At 29.6% G+C, this 20,394-nt stretch overlaps 1 protein-coding gene across 2 annotated transcripts in view; it reads left to right on the top strand.

Moving 5' to 3' along the window:
• LOC125877105 (glucan endo-1,3-beta-glucosidase 12) overlaps positions 1–20,394 on the top strand; it is a 343,740-nt gene that overhangs the window by 133,815 nt on the left and 189,531 nt on the right. The window contains exon 4 of one of the 2 annotated variants that reach the window (XM_049558422.1): positions 10,503–10,514. The exons of the other annotated variant lie outside the window; for it this stretch is intronic. The gene's annotated coding sequence lies outside the window, so the exon portion shown is untranslated. Of the gene's footprint in view, positions 1–10,502; positions 10,515–20,394 lie in introns of those variants that run through there. 2 annotated transcript variants of the gene reach the window in all.

The following is a 20,394-nucleotide window of genomic DNA, read 5'->3' as shown; positions in this document are numbered from 1 at the left end:
TAGAAGTATCAACATTTAGATGGGTTGAAATCAAGTGAATGAATCCATTGAAATAAATGTTTGTTGTAATAACCACTCCTCCATCGAATAATTCACAAATTATTTGCACTATCTCATTTTTCACTATGATGAATTAAAATTATCAAAGATGTCATCTATGTGTTGATGTTTGTAATAGATACTCGTTGAATTTTGTATATTGAATACATGAATGTTATTGGATTGGTGGAGTTCATAGAAACTGAATCACTAAATATCTATTGAGAGTTGATATTATTAAAGAAGTAGCCCATGTCTCTATTTTTATTGTTGTTTAGTGGTTGTTGGTTATACGAGTAAAACAAAATAAAAAAACCTATTAACATATCGTTTGTTAATTTGGGAGAATTTGTGCTCCTTTATTTTATTTTTTTGTCTATTGGATGTTAATTCAAGATGGACTATTTGTTTTATTTAACTAAAAAGGAGTCGCCACTTAATTTTTAAAGAAAAATTAATAAAATTAATTTTCAAAAGATCAAAGCAGTAGATAAATAATATAAAAGTAGGGTTCGGGGTTCATATTAATGTTTTAAGAAGGGTTTGAAAGCACCTAAAACATCTGCTAACTTGCGGTTATCCGATAATTAAAATATTTGTCTAATTATTTGAAAATAGACATGCTTGATTAGTTTAGAAATAAACAAACTTAAGACTTAAACATCATTTTAGGGATGAGGGAAATATTATAAGGATAAGTTTAAGTAAAAATATTCTAAATTCTAAAGTCAAGTAGAAAATAAGTATTCACCTAATTTTTGAATAATTAACTCAAAAATGGTTATCCTTTGGGGAATCGAATTTGGAAAAAACTTTAAAATTAAATAAACAAATAGAAACACATAATAACAATTAAAATAAATAGGAAACGAAGAAGATAAATAGGCCCAAGACTGGTTCGTCCATCTAGACAAGCACTTGGGTCTAAATTCAGCTGTGGGCTTTTGGCCCAATTGTACCTGTCCTAACATCTAGCAAAATAATAATTAAAATAAAAGGGCTTAGGCCAGATTACAATACAACACAACAGTANTTTTTTTTTTTTTTGTCTATTAGATGTTAATTAAAGATGGACTATTTGTTTTTTTTTTACTATATTATAAAAGAGAGTTTAGGTCCAAGTATAATATATAATATTCAAAATTGGGACTTTTCTCAATCTTGAATATTATATATTATACTTGTGGGACTTTTAAAATTCTATTTTATACCCAAGTATAATATATAATATTCAAGATTGGGACTTTCTTGAATATTATATATTATATTTATTATATAGTAGATGTGTATATATATATCTCACAAATGGAAAAGTCCTAATCAAGGATGCAACATATATCATTTACAAATGACTTAAAAAAGCTTTAAAATATTTATAACAAAATAGGTTGACTCTCAGAATTCTATCAGGCTCACATATATTGGGACAGAAAAAATAACACATATCATTTTAATATTATCAAAAAAGTATTATAAATAATAATAATTAACAACTTAAAATATCAGAAAGATATTTTAAAAGGGTTAATTTTGTAATTTTATCCATATCACATAAATTAGGACAAAGTGACCAGTAATGTACATTATTTCAAAGTCACATAAAAATATTATAAATCACAATAATTAATAACTTCAAACATTTAAAAAAAAATATGAAAATTTGGATGACTCTCCAAATTTCATTTGTGTCACATAAATTGAGACAACAAAAATAACATATATTGGGTCCATTTTAATTTATTTGTCTTATTTTTTTATTTTTTTTATATTTAAAAATTGCTTAAAAATACTATAAATCATGATAATTGACAACATAAAACATGTTTTGAAAAAAAATACAAAAAATTTCACTGATTCTTCAAGTGAATCTATCGTAAAAATACTATAAATTATGATAATTGACAACATAAAATATTTCAAAAATGTTGGATGTGGGTAGTCATATTATGCCTTAAATAGCGTCAAAGAAAGTACAGGTTTGTGATAAAAAAAACTTATTCCTTTATCCACGCAAACAATCGCTTCAAAAACTCGGTTATTAGCCCCAAAACATACTATTTATATTATTGGGCCCGTGCATAACACGATATGTATATATATATATCTCACAAATGGAAAAGTCCCAATCAAGGAAGCAGCATATATCATTTACAAATGACTTAAAAAGCATTAAAAATTACAATAATTACCAATTTAAAATATTTAAAAGCTATATAATAACATAGGTTGACTCTCAGAATTCTATCAGGCTCACATATATTGGGACAGAAAAAATAACACATATCATTTTAATATTACCAAAAAAGTATTATAAATAATAATAATTCACAACTTAAAATATCTGAAAGACATTTTAAAAGGGTTAATTTTGTAATTTTATCCATATCACATAAATTAGGACAAAGTGACCAGTAATGTACATTATTTCAAAGTTACATAAAAATATTATAAATCACAATAATTAATAACTTCAAACATTTAAAAAAATATATATGAAAATTTGGATGATTAAAAAAATATATATGAAAATTTGGATGACTCTCCAAATTTCATTTGTGTCACATAAATTGAGACAACAAAAATAACATATATTGGGTCCATTTTAATTTATTTGTCTTATTTTTTTTGATTTTTTTTATATTTAAAAATTGCATAAAAATACTATAAATTATAATAATTTACAACATAAAATATGTTTTGAAAAAAAATACAAAAAATTTCACTAATTCTTGAAGTGAATCTATCATAAAAATACTATAAATCATGATAATTGACAACATAAAATATTTCAAAAATGTTGTATGTGGGTAGTCTTATTATGCCTTAAATAGCGTCAAAGAAAGTACAGGTTTGTGATAAAAAAAACTTATTCCTTTATCCACGCAAACAATCGCTTCAAAAACTCGGTTATTAGCCCTAGAATATACCATTTATATTATTGGGCCCGTGCATAGCACGGGCAACGTTATCTAGTATTTAACTAAAAAGGAGTCGTCACTTAATTTTTAAAGAAGAATTAATAAAACTAGTTTTCAAAAGATCAAAGCAGTAGATAAATAATATAAAGGTAGGGTTCGGGGTTCATATTAATGTTTTAGGAAGGGTTTGAAAGCACCTAAAACATCTGCTAACTCGCGGTTATCCGATAATTAAAATATTTGGCTAATTATTTGAAAATAGACATGCTTGATTAGTTTAGAAATAAACAAACTTAATACTTAACATCATTTTAGGGATGAGGGAAATATTATAAGGATAAGTTTAAGCAAAAATATTCTAAATTCTAAAGTCAAGTAGAAAATAAGTATTCACTTAATTTTTAAATAATTAACTCAAAAATGGTTATCCTTTGGGGAATCGAATTTGGAAAAAACTTTAAAATTAAATAAACATATAGAAACACATAATAACAATTAAAATAAATAGGAAACGAAGAAGATAAATGGGCCCAAGTCTGGTTCGTCCGTCTAGACAAGCACTTGGGTCTAAATTCAGTTGTGGGCTTTTGGCCCAATTGTACCTGTCCTAACATCTAGCAAAATAATAATTAAAATAAAAGGGCTTAGGCCCGATTACAATACAACACAACAGTAAAATCTATGAGGGCTTTTGGCCCATTTCTGTTGTATATGGGTCGTATCACATTGTATATTAGTGTATATGCTGTGTTTTTTCAGCTCCGGGACCTGTTCATCGACCCTATTGTTGATAATCGAAGGTTGAGTCGAACGAAAGAAAAAAGTGAATTGGTGCCTTTACGACCCAATAAAGGAGGCAAGGATGGAGTTCCACATGGACTCGAAGCAGATTTCACATGCAACAAAATAAAGGAAAAGAGTTAATATATGGTCCAACCAACATAAATACAAGAAGAGTAAATCACCCTACTGGAAAATATACATTTTTTATCCAAGAAGGTGCGAATTAATATATACTCCCATTTGGGGGAAATCATATAGAGACGCATGGATAGCAACAATTTTTAAAGAAAAAAATAAGAAGGACACAATAGTCACTTAAAATTAATATGTTAGCCAATGACACGCCTACGAATGGCAGGATGGAGAGGAATGGCAAAGAAATGCATTATCGCATGTCTAAGTGAATAAAAGATGTAGAAATAATACACATACTATGCTAATCCACATCTTAAAACAATAATTGGACAAAACCAAATAGTAATTCTATGCAGATTATCTTAACCAAGCCAAATATCAAAACCTGCAACCTTATGACATTAAAAGTATTAAAATCACTAAACAAAGATACACGATGACTAAGTCAAGAGACACATAAAACGATATGCTAGGAACACATTGCTTAGCTTAGCGCTGAAATGAAATTGTATTCACATGATACTACGACAAGTCAAAAATTAGAAAGAAAGTCTACTAAACTAAAAATAGACACGAAAGAACAAATTAAGGATAGCTGCAAATAATGAATGCAATTTCTAAATTCTGCCTAACAAACAACACCAAAATGAATTCGTCCTTCACACAATTTAAGCTAATTATCTAGACATGCGGAGATTAATCGCTAATCATATAAATAGGATACAAAATCACGAGCATCCAGTGACAAGGACACCACTCACATAGAAAATAACTCATATAAGAGCAGTGGCATCAACAGGAGATCAATTAAGAAAGTTTACCACTATAATCGATTCAAACTTCTTTTCCAGTGAACAAATGAAACACACAAGAAATATTTGGTATTGTTGTTGTATGTCATTTAAATGGTAGTGGGTTGAGAGGGAATGGAAATTATTGGGCTAAAATATGGGCTGCCAGAATAAGAGTTGAAAGTGAGAAAATATAATGGGCTTTGTGAATTGAGAGGAAAAAAGTATGAAAATTTGATTTTGCAATTAAGTTGAAGAATAACTAAAATTGCAATTAAGAAAATGACCAAATGAATTTCAATCGTAGTCAATCGAAATTAATAATCTAGCTAAATGAGTTTAGTTGGTGATTCGGCTAAAACTAAACAAGATGAAAAAATATTATTTATTTAAAAATATTATAAAAATGACTAAAATTACTTTAAAAACTATGGCCATTGATACAAGCAAAAACCAGAGTGAAGGTAGGAAATGGTAGGAAGACCTCCATTAATATACAAGAACATTCATGTACCCATTAAGTAAAATGAAGCATACACAATCTTGTATTCTTATAAAGATTCAACCTTTATTGTAACACTACTATTTAAACCATTAATATACAAGAACGTTCATGTACTCAATAAGCATAATGAAACGTACACAATCTTGTATAAGAACATTCATGTGACTTGCTACAGCAACCTCAACATTCATGTACCAATTCAACAATTCATATGACTTGCTACAGAAATCTTAGCTATTGTGCGATTCAATCACACAAGTTCTTAGATTGATGCATTAATAACATAGTCTTCAAGTTTCACACAAAATCACCATACGACAAATGGGGAGATTGTTATTTATTTAATTAGAATACACACATGCAACAATGAAATATGCGCTCAAATCACCAATGAAATATGAAATATGAAACACAATCATCTTCTTTTTAAACCTAAATCACCATTTTTCACTTCAAAAACACATATTCCTCTTCTATTTTAACCTAAATCACCATTTTTCACTTCAAAAACACAAAGCTCTTTTATATTTTAACCAAAATCACCATTTTTCACTTCAAAAGCATAAAAACCATTTTCACTTCAAAACTAAAAAAAAAAAATATCAATGGTAGGAAGACCTCCATATTAATATACTTCAACATGCATGCACCCATTAAGCAAAATGAAGCATACATTCTTCTTTTTAAAACCTAAATCATCATTTTCACTTCAAAAACACAAAGTTCTCTTCCTTCTAAACTTAAATAACCATTTTCACTTGAGAAAAGACATAAAATTCCCCCCTAACTTGGTCGCACAACTTAGTTTAGCAATCTAACTTTATGAATGTTTCTTTACCCCCAATCTACTTTGAGTTGAATTTAATTAGTGCTTGAAATAAAGAACCAATCTTACCATTGAAGGTGTTGTTCACTTGCTGCCACGTAAGAATTTTCTACTTATTTTAATTTTTTGTGTTTTCTTTTTTTATTTATTCAATTTTTTTTACTAATCATAGTTTCACATGAATTAATTACTAAAATTTTCATAATGATTATTTCTTTTTTGATATCAATTATCGTCCCCCAAAGTTCCCCACCTCCTCAAAAACACCTATGTGCTTTTTTCATTTCCATGGGAAAAATTGATCTGTCTATGCAATTGCATAATCTACAATGATTTTTTCTTCAATTTTTCTTCTAAGATAAGTTTACAACTTTTGTCCCTGTAACACGTCAGAATCGAGAAAGGCTAGAAAAGGGTCAAGTGGGCAACTCACTAGCTCAAAAGTGGACCATGGAACCCTCCATGGAGTCCTTGACTGGCCGTGAATGAGACCACAATCTGTTGGAGGGCTCGTGGTAAGTGCCCAGAACCTGCCCTGCAGGTGTCCCTCCCACGGAGGTCTAGGCAGCCCGTGGTGAGGTTGACGGGCCGTCAAATGGCTTGTCATGAGCCACTTAAGAGGGGGCTTTCTCCCCAAGCCACTGGTCAAGGACCACAGATGGCAAAACAGTTTGTGGTACCCTTGATGGGCCGTAAAAGCTAGCGTGAAGTTGGTTCATCAGTTTTTAAGTCAGGGGCTTTTGGGTCATTTTCTAACTGTTTTAAATCAATACTATGTCGTTTTGATCTTTACCCAAAGACCCTATATAAAGGTTTTTACCCCTAAAATCACTCAATTCAATTCATTCTCTCAATTTTCCAAAAGAAGAACAAGCTCATCCTCCCCAAATATTTCTCTCTCTAAAAGAAAAAGAAGAAGGAGTCAACTTAGGGTTTCAAGATCAACTCTCCAATTCACCATTGTTTGTAGGCTTTGAACTCTAAGGTATTATCAGAGGCGGAGCTAGGTGGAGGTTCATGGGTTCAGAAGAACCCAGTAGCTTTTTCGTAGACTCTGTATTTGTACTAGAAAATTAAATATATGTATATTAACTTGTGAACCCCTAACAAAATTGATTCATGGTTCTAAAGAAAAATTTGAACCCCCAAACTCTTAATTTTGACTCCGCCTCTAGATATGATAGTCTTCATATATGGAATTCTTCCCTCAATAGAGTTCCTAAATTCTCCAATTTTGAAGTTAGAATTCTCCAATTGAAGTTAGAGTTTTCTTCCATGTCATGAGTTTCTTTCAGTATTGATTTATTGGATTGTTTTATGAACTATTATGCATAAATTGATATGTTCTATGATTTTAAGATGAATCCCTATGAACCCATGCTTAACTCATGTTTTCTAAGCTTTGATGATTGAAAATGGGTTTTGAACTATAAAAGATGAATTTATGAAGAATGGTATGTTCTTATGAAATTGATGAAATATTGTTTTATTTAAAAATATATGTAAAGGAAAAATGACTGAGTTTTTGAAAAGCCGATTAAACTTATAGTTTAAGAGAAATCGGGTTTCCAAAAGGACAGAGTCACCACTTAATTTTTAGTAAAAAATTAAGAAAAAATACAAGATTTTTCAAAAGACTTAAACAGATAAAATCAATTGAAAAAGGGTTCGAAGTTCAATGTACATTCCGAGAAGGTGTTAGGCCCTCGGAATGCCCGCTAACTTGCGGTTGACCGGCGATTTGACAAAAGATAGTTTTGACTAATTTTGAGAAATTTATCATAAGAATAATTAAATAAATTAAAATATTCAATTAATTAATTTCTTTTTTAAAAAAAATAAAATTAGATAAACGACACATTTTTATTTTATTTTTATTTAGAAAGGAATCCAAAATGACCCATTCGACTTGTAATGCAAGTGATAAAATTAGATTAATTAAAACTTATTTATTCATTTCAAAATAATAATTTGAACCAATTTAATAAATTAAAGCATGAAACTGTTTTAAATCAATTGATAAAAAGGGAACATTTTTTTTCGTTCATTTGAGAAAGGCGATAACTTAAAACCAGTTTGAATAAGTAAAATGATTAAAGAAAGAGGCATCAAACTATATCTTTTTAAGAACAAAAGATTTAATTAAATTAAAATAAATATATTTGATTAGTGAGATTAATGAATACAAAAACAAGCAAAAGAATGTGTTAAAAGTAAGCCAATACGAAGAAAATAACTTATCGTTTGGGGAATTTAATTAGGTTAGTTAACAATTTAAAAGTTAGAGTCAACACACAATTAACAACAAATAATCATAATTAAATAATTAAAGAGTAGGGAGAAATTGAATTTGGGCCTCCTTTTGGGCCAAATTCGCTGGAATAACCATGTATACAGCCAACGTATACTTTGCATACGGGTCGTATCTTGATCCATTTTCTTGTATATCGGACTGTATATCAAGTGTATACAATCCTCTTTGACGCCTTCAACCTGTATTTCATTTTTTAATAGCGTATTTGTTGGGCCGGACCGTATATCAGTGTATAAAAAGCTGTATCAAGATATTTTTCAGCTTTACAGAATCTGTAAATTTAATTTCCAGCCCCTATCTCATTGCCTTCAGCCTGTTCCTTAACTTCTCCTACGTTTGCAACGGGGCTAACTCGAGAGGAGAATAAGTTTGGGCCTCTTTCCAGGCCCAATTCGGAATGCAAGGGAAGGTGGGAAATCCCAAGGGACTCGGTCGACACCATAAACATGGAAAAAAAAGGCATAAATTAGCTAGAGAAAAATGACATGGAACAAAGTAACGAATTAATGAAAGAAAATATATGAGAATAAGTGAAGTGGTCATTCAAATACTTGCAGACCAAAGCAAAGAGGTCTTAGAATAAGACATATGTGTATATACGGACAAAATAGCACTCATGATAAGGTTAACTCCAAACATACAATAACTTCTAGCAATGAAAGCAAGGTAATCATTATCCTCAAGATAGCAAAGATAAGAATTTCAAATGATGAAATTTAAAAGAAACAGTGAGCAATTATGTCATCTACTAAATATGACTATTAAACATTTCTCTCAAAGTACACCTACTTAAAATCCTTTTCCCATATGACGAAGAAAATGATAAAAATCTTATTCATGAAACTTTTGAGAATTAAGCAAAAGTAAGCATAAAAAGACCAAATATATACTAGTGTCGACTAACAGAAAGCAGGAGCACAACATGCTTCTCATAATATTACAAGTAGCGAACATGAGGACAAATACATCAACATGATAGAAATCCAAGATATGGTCATAGTGATCCTAAACAAATATTATCACTCGAGGATGCAAGATGTAATAAATAGAGACATAATACTATTTAAAAGAAAACTCATACTAAACTAATGCTCGATTAAATAGGTAGAAACTAGACCATTTAAAGCCAAGAAAGCATGGAACAAGCATGATCCATCATATAGAGCTATATTCATGCTAGTAATAAGCTCTTTGAATACATGGCAAAATATTAGACTAACTAGGATGAATGAATGAGTCATAAGAACATCTAATCATCAAACACTAAATAAGTGTAATAATTTCATACTACAAAATGACCCCAAAACAACCGAGCCATATTAATGTAACCTGAAATTACTACCAGGGAATGCACAAGATAAATAATAAAACGACTCCAGAAAAAAAAATAGAATGAAGGTGATTAACAAACGCTAAAATCAAGCTTAAGGCGAGGATAATAGCCAGGAGTTTGAAGAGAACATAGTCAGCGATGTGAGCTTAAACAAATGTTAAATCATCAAGAAAACGAATACATAAGGACATTTTAGTAAAAATAAGATGAAGAGAATAATATAGATCGAACACATCACACAAGCTCATCTTAGAATCCACAAAGAACTACATATCAAACCAACACAATGAACTCAAAATAAACAAAGGGATTACGAGTTGTTTACCTTGTTCGGTGCAGCGATACTAGGACAAACGAAGCTTGAACTGACTTCCACCCACACCCTTGGACCGATTCCAATGAACAGAGAAAGAGACTAAAATCTAGACTCAAGAACCTATGGCTTCAAACATTAAGAGTACTTGATCTTCCCTTGTTTTCACTCTCCGTTCGAATTAATTTTGACTCCTATATCTAATGTGCCCTTCTGTATCACTCCATATTCCTATCTATCTGTATGCTCTCTATATCTATTCTTGGTTCCGCTCGAAAATTCCAACTCCAAAAAATCCCCCCTTAAACTGAAACGAAAAAAAGGAATATATATAGAAGGAGATAGGGTTCGATTTTTGGGGGAAAAACGGATCCAAATCTGGACAAAAGAGCCCAAATTCAAATTCAAATTTCAAAATTTCTTTCACCAAATTAGGCGAACACCTTTTCCTTGTAATTTTCACCCCATTCCGGAAGAGGAAAGGGGGGAAAACGCGTGCCCTACTCCTCTGCTGCTGCTATGTACGACTTTCTGGAGAAGAAGATGTAGAGGGGTCGGTTTTTGGGCTACTGTACGCGTGTGTTGTTGATTTCTTTTGGTGTTGCTATGTATTATTAGTATGTATTGGTAGTGGGGTGTTGGACAGGTTGGAGGAAAAGGAGAAAATGGGCCAATTTTGGGTTATTTAATGGGCTGCTGGAAAGGGTCTGAATTTGGCCCAAAGTTGGTCTTTAAAAAGAATTGGATGGAAGGTAGGAAATGGGTTAAAATTGTAATGAAATGGCTAGGTTTTGAATTGAGGATTTGGCCAAAAGAATTGCAATTATAACCGATTAGGATTACAAAATTAACCAAATCAGATTTACTTGGAGAATGTGGCTGAAAAATATAAATAAATAAATAAGATGAATTTAATATTAATTAATTAACGAGCTTCTTATTCTTAACAAAATAAAATAATTAACTTGATAATAACATAATTGGTTTAAACATGAACTAATTAATTCAAAATCGTAATTATGATTTAAATTAAACTAAGTTAGTAAAACACTTAGCTAAAAAGAAATAAAAATCTTTTGATATGATTTTCAAATATTTATAAAATATACTAATTAGACACATAATTATATAATAATTAACTTAATTATAAACTAGTTAACTCGAAATATAAGTTATTAATTAATTTAAACCAAATAGCCCAATATTTAAATAAAACTAAAATCGTTTTGAGGCAATTTTCGAACATTCATAAAAATATACTAATTAGACACATAACTATATAAAATATCATATTTATTATTTCAAAATTTATAAAAATGACAAAACTACTAAAAATGACTTGAAAATTATTTTGAATTTTATAAAGCCAATTATTTCAAATCGTTTAGAATTCAGGAAGCTCGATGATTAATTTGTATTGGGGAGGGTCAAAATTGGGTGTCAACAAATATGATATATGCTGCTTTGAGAGTAAAGCAAGAATGTTGTTGTTGATTGTTGTGAAATGATTTCTCACACATTACTTAATACATGCATGTGAAATAGTTTCTCACATAAGGATTCTTAAGAGTTGAAAAGCTTTCTCAACTAACTTAGAATCAACATTTAGGAGCTATTCAAATGGAAAGACAGGAGGCGATTACCCATGTCTAAGGGCAGACCTACGTGCAACTCAGGGAGTTCAGGTGAACCCCTTTCGTCGAAAAATTACATTGTATATATAAGGTAAACTTCTGATTTTAAGCGTATATATAATAAAATGAACCCCTTCAATAATTGAAGAGGAGTGTGGCACACTGGCTAAGGGTTCATTGTTAGTTTAAAGGTTCCAAGTTTAATTTTTCCCAAGTGCAACTTTTTTCAAACTTTTTTTTTGCTTTGGAAAGGCTGAGATGGGCTTAGGGTTTGGGCTTAGAATACCCAATAAAGACATCATTGTTTTTGCTTAAATAAAAAAACTGTATTTTTTTTGTTTTTTTGCTATTTTTCTTTTTATATTATTTCTTTTTATCAATTTGTCTTTGTTTAAATTTATTAGCCACATTTTTTTTTAATATTTTTGTCTTTTATTATTCTAGTTTATATTGTTCATTTTATTTCTACATAACTCTATTCTCATGTACTAACTCAAAGAAACTCTTTGAGAAAATAATGAATTGTTATTAAATTGAAAATTGAATTAGAAAATTTTTATATAAAATAAAGTAAATTTAGATTAATCGAATGGAAAAATTTTAAAGTTTTGTATTTTTTTAGATAAAATCTATTTAATTGATTTTTTTCTTAATTTCATAGTATCTCTTTTTTACTATTTTTAAGTCGAGTCTAAAGAGATGAAAACTAAAATAAACTTATTTGATTGGTTCATAATGTTTTTTTACAAATGATTAACCTAGTAAATTGAATTAAATGAACTAAAACAAATTGACGATGTCATTTATTTATCTTATGAATATGCACTATAATATTAACAACTCGATCTTTACACTTTTCTGAAGAATCTTGATGATTTTTAAAGTAATATATGATTGAATGGGCACTAATTCAAAATTCAAAAAAAAAGTAGAATACTGCAAAATAAAAGAACAAAAACACTAAAAAATTTAAAAGCTCGATGGAGCAGGTAAAAGTAGAAAGAACATAAACACAGCATGACAATATAAGTTAAATTTTGCGGATTAAAATTAATATTTTCCTCCCATCTAGCTCTGTTTTTCATCTTGTAATTTTTACATGTTTACTTCTTTATGCTTTGAATCCCCTCAACAAAAATTCTGGATCCGTCACTGCCCATGTCCCCATAGTAAAAGATAAGAGGCGATTACCCATGTCCCTTAAAAGTAAGATGAATATTATTGATGACTTTTCTGTGGGAATTATGCTTAGTATCGAGTGGACAATTGATGATTACTCGTGTCCCATAAACTATGTGTCATCATAGGTTGTCTAGATATACATTAGCTAGTGGATCCACTTAAGCTAGAAGTTCATGGTTCTTACCTAGAAAAGTGAGGACACCTCTTTTCGGTGTGGGATAAACACCAGATTTCATGTTATAGTTGGTCTCTATGTTGGTTAAGGATAATTTCTCACAACAATAATGATGGACTTAGGTTACTTCAAGAAGTATCTCACAAGTGTTCGAAAGATTAGTTTTACTTGCATTTTTCCTTGATTATTATGACGTTTTCTATCCTCTTTCTTATGGTTTTAACTTGGTCTTTGCATGACATGAAAGATCCTTTTTAGCATGATTTTATATCTCTATGCATTGATATCATACTTAACCCATGCTTAACCCATGTTTTCTAAACTTTGATGATTGAAAAGAGGTTTTGAACTATGAAAGACGAATTTATGAAGAATGGTATGTTCTTATGAAATTGATGAAATATGATATATATGTTGCTTTGAGAGTAAAGCATGAATGCTGTTGTTGATTGTTGTGAAAAGATTTCTCACACATTACTTAACACATGCATGGGAAAGGGTTTCTCACATACGGATTCTTAAGAGCTGAAAGACTTTCTCAACTAACTTAGAATCAAGTTTTGAAGCCATTGCCCACCCTAATCTTAGAGTTCTCTTGCAACTTTGAAATTTGACGAGTCAGATTGGGCCGACACATATTTGAGTGAACAAAAAAATATCAAATTCAATTCATCACTAGGTTGGATAATGACTATGTTGGGTCAGTTCACTTTTTAAAGAAAATATTTTCTTGATAATTTTTTAAATTTAACTTTAAATTTTAAAAGATGGAATGACGTAGGAGGCCCTTGTACTTGGCTCCATTTGTCAATTGAACCCTTATACTCACAACTTTGCCAACTGAACCCTAAAACTTACTAAAACACAATATATTAAAGACATCTGACCATTGACCGAACTTATGTGACACTAATAGTGTTGAGTTGGAAAATACTTGACTGTGCGCACCTTAAAGCGGGTGAATATATATTTTTTATATTAAAAATCATTAAAAAAATAATTAAAATCAACCCTTCAGCCCCTCTCCCACTCCACTCCCTCGCCCACAACTTTCTTCTTCCTTCAGCCCCCCACCCCCACCTAACTAGGCTAACATGTGATTCATGTATTAAAGAAACATAACTATAATTTAAAAAATTATCATTCACCACTAGAACTCGAGTCCTCACCACTATATGTTGTATTTTGTAGCAAATTTACACAACTCCATCTAATACACTAAATTCACTCTCCCTCAATCACACTCTCTCACTCTCCCTCAATCCAACTTTCTTTCTTCTCTTCTATTTCTTTCTCATTTCAATTTAAAATCTCTTTCAAATCGAATCCAGCTTCTTAATGTGAATCTCCAATAAATTCAGAATTCCTTTAATCAGTTAACACTACAATAAAATAACTTTTAGCGGCAATAAATAGACACATTAGTAAGGAGTGATAAAGTCTTTACCGACATTAGTTAAGCGTCATTAGATCCAATGTCGCTAAAGGCTTTAGGGACATATACAAAGAGTGTCAATTGTTGCTAAAAATATATATTTAGCGGCAATTGAGCTATTGCCGTTAATTAATTGCCGCTAAAGATCAGTTTTTATGTAGTGTAATTTCATTATAGTTATGTGTTTCAATGTCTTTATGAAATTTTTTCAAAAGGATGTATTTTTTTAANCGACATTAGTTAAGTGTCATTAGATCCAATGTCGCTAAAGGCTTTAGGGACATATACAAAGAGTGTCAATTGTTGCTAAAAATATATATTTAGCGGCAATTGAGCTATTGCCGTTAATTAATTGCCGCTAAAGATCAGTTTTTATGTAGTGTAATTTCATTATAGTTATGTGTTTCAATGTCTTTATGAAATTTTTTCAAAAGGATGTATTTTTTTAAAATAAATTGTGTTTTGTTCATTGCCATTCACTATTGTACTTCTTGTATCAATGTAATCAATTGTATTGTTTCTTATTATACATTTTTATTTGTATGATTTTTTTATTGAAAGGCAAGTATCAAATAACGATAGAAAAAGTGCTTTGTAAATGTATTTCATAAAAAAAATTCTATCACACTCCAGTATCATCACAATCTGACAATGAAATAAAACCTCATTAATAAATCACACGTTGCATCTAATTAGGCATATACAATTCAATCCATAGTTTCTTATATATATACCATAAACATAAGTAAAAATGATACTTGTTTATCATTAAAACGGTACAATTAAATTTGTAAATGTGGTTAAACGACATTTAGATTGAATTGACCAAATGATTAGATTGTAAGATATAACTTGCATTGTAAGAGATGGATAATAAATTAGATAATCAAGCAATATAAATCAAAGCTTAAATTTGAATTAGTCTGAGCTTCAAAAAAGTTGATTGACAACGACATCGGAAATAGTGATATTGAATATTAAAAATGTAAGAATTTGCTAATTTTGAGAACTTTAGTGTAATTATATGCATGTTGATTGTGAAAGAAAAGTTGAGAAATGAGTTTGAAAGTAGTATCATGTGATAAAGTTTTGAACTTTACTAATAAGTGCTTAATTAATTATTTGAGACATGTGATTTGGAGAGATTAACAACTTCTCCTTAATCTAGCTAAAGAGACATGCGTAGGGATAATGACAAGTAAACCAATCATCTTAAGACTATTAATCTGAATAATTTTATGAAATTATAATTAATTACTCCACTAGTTATTTTTGTCTTGCTAAGTCCCCAACTCCACCCTAACAAACACAAAAAAAGAAACTTAAATCCCAAGCAAGTGACAAGCCATAATCAACATCCCAAAAATTAATTTGACTCTCAATTTTGGTTAAGGGCGTCTACCAAATATATTTAACGAACTACCTTAGGCTACCTACCTCTTAAACGTTTCTATCAACAAGCCATTATATATATACTCTCCGCCCACTTTACTTGTTCAGTTTAGAAAATTAAGAGATAATTTATCCTTTTTATACCTACTTTACCCTTATTACTAAGTATTATTCATTTTTCAATGAGTGAGATGACTTATAATAATTAGGGGTAAACTAGTAAAATTATCATTTTATTTATTATTTCGTGTGTCAAGTCAAACATGGATACGTACGTAAATATGGACGGAGGGAGTATATATAGTTGCAATTTAGTAGTAAAAATTGAGACGCAATCAAATTAATGTACGTAACCTTACTAATTACTTACTCATGTTGAATTAAGTTCTTGATTAAGTTTATAAGTCTACAACTTTTACTCAAGAATTTAATTTTCCTTGACATATTCAGAGGGAAAGAAGAGGGAAAAAACTACTTACCCTAATGAATTTGCCTTGTTTGCTATTCCACTTAAATATTTAGTGGATCCACACATGTCACAACTTATATTGATTAGTTTGTAAAGATTAAGAAAAATATTAACCTAAGTGATTGGATAATATTTTTCTCTTTTAGTTAGAAAAAATTGTATTTTTGCGCTTCTTTAATTTATTTCGCTATATACCATGTAATTTCTATCTACAATTTGAAGGAGGATAAATTCTCTAAGAAAACAAGTAATACAAGTAGATATTTACCAGGAAAAACATGTAATCGAAAACATGTCATTTTTTCTTAATTAGAAACCTTATGGGTAAGTGATCAAACTCAATCCCCATTCATATAATCCTGTTGTTTGTCTTAATTAATTTATGTGATACAGTTTAAATTGAATATAAAATATAAAAAGGAAATAAAGATTTTTGAAATTTATTACCTAAAAATAAGCTATAGACATTTATATCTAGTCAAAGATGAAATGAAGATTTTTAAAATAATGTATATTTGTCATTTCTTGGTTGAGTATTATTGGAACTAAAAGTGAAATTTGGAATGAGATTTTCTGAGATCTTTTTCCTTATTTATTATTATCCTCATGATCTACTAGCTGTCTATATTTTAGTCTAGAAAATGTCTATTTTTTAAGTTTCAATTCAAAGAAAAATGTGATTTGTTGTGTAGTAGAAGCAACATTTTGATACTTCAACTGTCTTCCTACTCCCTAGCTCTACAAGTTTTGGTCTCTATCCTCTCCAAATGCCACCAAATTCCAATATTCAAATTAAAGTCTTCTAAAAAAGATTGTTGTTTGTGACATCATTGGAAATGTCAACCAAGAAACCACTTTTTGCTCAAAATAAATGAGTAAATAAATAAATGATATTACTCCCCCTTCCCATATAAATATGGTTGTAGCTAATATAGCTTTATATATTACTAATAAATATGACTCGTAAGAGGGTTGTGGTGGAGTGGTAAGTATTCAAACAAATATCATTAATTCGAGTCCTTTGATTTAGAAAATATTCAAACAAATATCTTTAATTTGATTTTAAAAAAAACAATTAGTGAAATATTTTCTAAATATTTTTCAACTTTCCAAAACATAAAAAAATAAAAGAAAATAAGTGAAATTTTCTAATATATTTATGCGTATTTCCGTGGGCATTATGATTTGACCATCCATCAACTATATAGTATATAGTTTATTTTTCATTCAAAAACAGTGGAGTCCACAAATTAGTTTGCGTTTGCACATCATATGACTATTTCTTTCTTCCACAAAAATATCGTGGCACATTGTTTTTTGTTTTTAAAAAAGGGTGACGTGGAATGGTAAAATTGAGAATTAAATTATGGGAAAATTGTACATAATGACAAACTATTAATTCAAATTAAATGGTATAACCACACTTTGATTTAATTGTGTCCTGTAGCAAACTATTTGTCAACGCCTCTCTCCCTCAAACTCTCGCTCGCCACTCTCCTCTCTCGCTTTATACAACAAAATTGTATAAATTGTGTTTCTGTTTGTATAAGGCGAGAGAAAATTATATATACACATGCAAATACATATATATTCGTTCTATACACTTATAATTATACAATAAAAATATTCCCCTGCCCAGTTCTTTTTTGCCTTTCTCTCTTTCTCGTTTTATACAACAGAATTGTATAAATTCTGTTTGTATAAAGCGCGAGAAAATTGTATATACACATGTGAATACATATATATTCGTCTTATACACTTATAATTATACAATAAAAATATTCCCCTGCCCTGTTTTATGTTTGTATAATGTATAATTTATGTTTGTATAAAGCGAAAGAGAGAGTGATTTTTGATATACAAATATTTTTGTCAACGATTTATACAAACGAGAGGCTAACAACAATTTATACAAATGGCTTGCCGGCGAAATTATACAAATCTGAAGAAGAGCCAACGAATTATACAATTGCTTCTTTTTGTATATATGTATAGCGAAATAGACAGCTTTCAATTGTATATGTATAGCGAATTATACATATATATGTTTGCTATGGAGCACAATTATGCAAATTTTGCTATAGCATACAAATATGATTTTTTTGTTTGCTATATGTGAAAGTTGCTCTTAAATTATCCAGGGTTAATTAAATTAATTTCTAGAAAGATCCCGTCAAATAAGCCCATAAAAAAATTTAAGGATTTAGCGTCTGTTTAGTAGGAAGGAAAATGTCTTTTTTTAGGAAAATAAATGAGTTTTTTTTTTNTGTCCTGTAGCAAACTGTTTGCCAGCGCCTCTCTCCCTCAAACTCTCACTCGCCACTCTCCTCTCTCGCTTTATACAACAAAATTGTATAAATTGTGTTTCTGTTTGTATAAAACGAGAGAAAATTGTATATACACATGCAAATACATATATATTCGTTCTATACACTTATAATTATACAATAAAAATATTCCCCTGCCCAGTTCTCTTTTGCCTTTCTCTCTTTCTCGTTTTATACAACAGAATTGTATAAATTGAGTTTCTGTTTGTATAAAGTGCGAGAAAATTGTATATACACATGTGAATACATATGTATTCGTCCTATACACGTATAATTATACAATAAAAATATTCCCCTGCCCAGTTTTATGTTTGTATAATGTATAATTTATGTTTGTATAAAGCGAAAGAGAGAGTGATTTTTGATATATAAATATTTTTGTCAACAATTTATACAAACGAGAGGCTAACAACAATTTATACAAATGGCTTGCCAGCGAAATTATACAAATCTGAAGAAGAGCCAACAAATTATACAATTGCTTCTTTTTGTATATATGTATAGCGAAATAGACAGCTTTCAATTGTATATGTATAGCGAATTATACATATATATGTTTGCTATGGAGCACAATTATGCAAATTTTGCTATAGCATACAAATATGATTTTTTTGTTTGCTATATGTGAAAGTTGCTCTTAAATTATCCAGGGTTAATTAAATTAATTTCTAGAAAGATCCCGTCAAATAAGCCCATAAAAAAATTTAAGGATTTAGCGTGTGTTTAGTAGGAAGGAAAATGTCTTTTTTTAGGAAAATAAATGAGTTTTTTTTTTATTTTCTTATGTTTAGTATGTAAATAAAAAATATTATTCTGACGGTATTTGAATAATAATTTAGACAAATACTATAAAATGTGAGGTAAGGTGAGGCTATATGTGGACTGAGGGTGAAGATGAAGTGGATGTGCTGAAAGGTGAGGAGTACACTAGATACAATTAATATGAAATATCACTAAAACTTATTTTCCTTATTTTTACAAATACATTTATTGTAATTGCATGTAGTATCTTGAATTTCCAAACGAAGATTCTGAATGGCTAATTTTTTTAATTAAATATATAAATTCAACAATTATTATGAGACAATAAACTTTTAGAAGAATATATATAAAAACTATATATCCAACGTACTCCATATGTCAAAAACAATTGTGTTTGCACTGGCGTAAACTTTAGTCTTTCTATTTTTAATATTATGAAGCTTAGTCCAAATAGAGAGAAGTGAAGTAGGTATAACCGACTCTAACTTAGTTTGATATTAATATATTCTTACAAGTTCCGGTCATTGTTTCTAAATCACTAACATTACAAGCAGAACGAACTCAGCCACTCAGGTCTCGCAGGTGATTCCTATGCCTTGTACTAGCAGAACAAGAACACTAATACTCTCTCATGGATACACTGTTAATTATATCTTAATTTTGTCAGTTTCTCAAGATAAATATACATATATACACATAAATTAGGTTGTAACCAGGGACAAAATCAGCTAAGATTAAGGGTTAATCCAAATATTTTATACTATATAGTTAGAATTATTCTTATGTATATGTAATATATGTTGAATCTCAGCCCTTCGGCTTCTTTCACATATTTACTTCTTATTTTGAACCTTTTTAATGAAAAAATTGACTTTGTCACTTATTGTAACTTGTAATTAGACCCCATTGAAATAAAATCTTACCGGTAACAAAGTCCTATGTGTTCCAATTAATTACTCTCTTGTCAATATTATTATAAGTCAGTTGGTTATTGGTATTGCGTATGAAATGAGGTCCATAAAATAGTAGTTTAGATTACCTTAATCCAGATTCTAAAAAAT

This window comes from Solanum stenotomum, chromosome 9 (genome assembly GCF_019186545.1).
Source record: "Solanum stenotomum isolate F172 chromosome 9, ASM1918654v1, whole genome shotgun sequence".
NCBI classification, from domain to species: Eukaryota; Viridiplantae; Streptophyta; class Magnoliopsida; order Solanales; family Solanaceae; genus Solanum; species Solanum stenotomum.
Note: the sequence above shows the minus strand (reverse complement) of the source record. Positions and strands in the feature narration are given on the sequence as shown.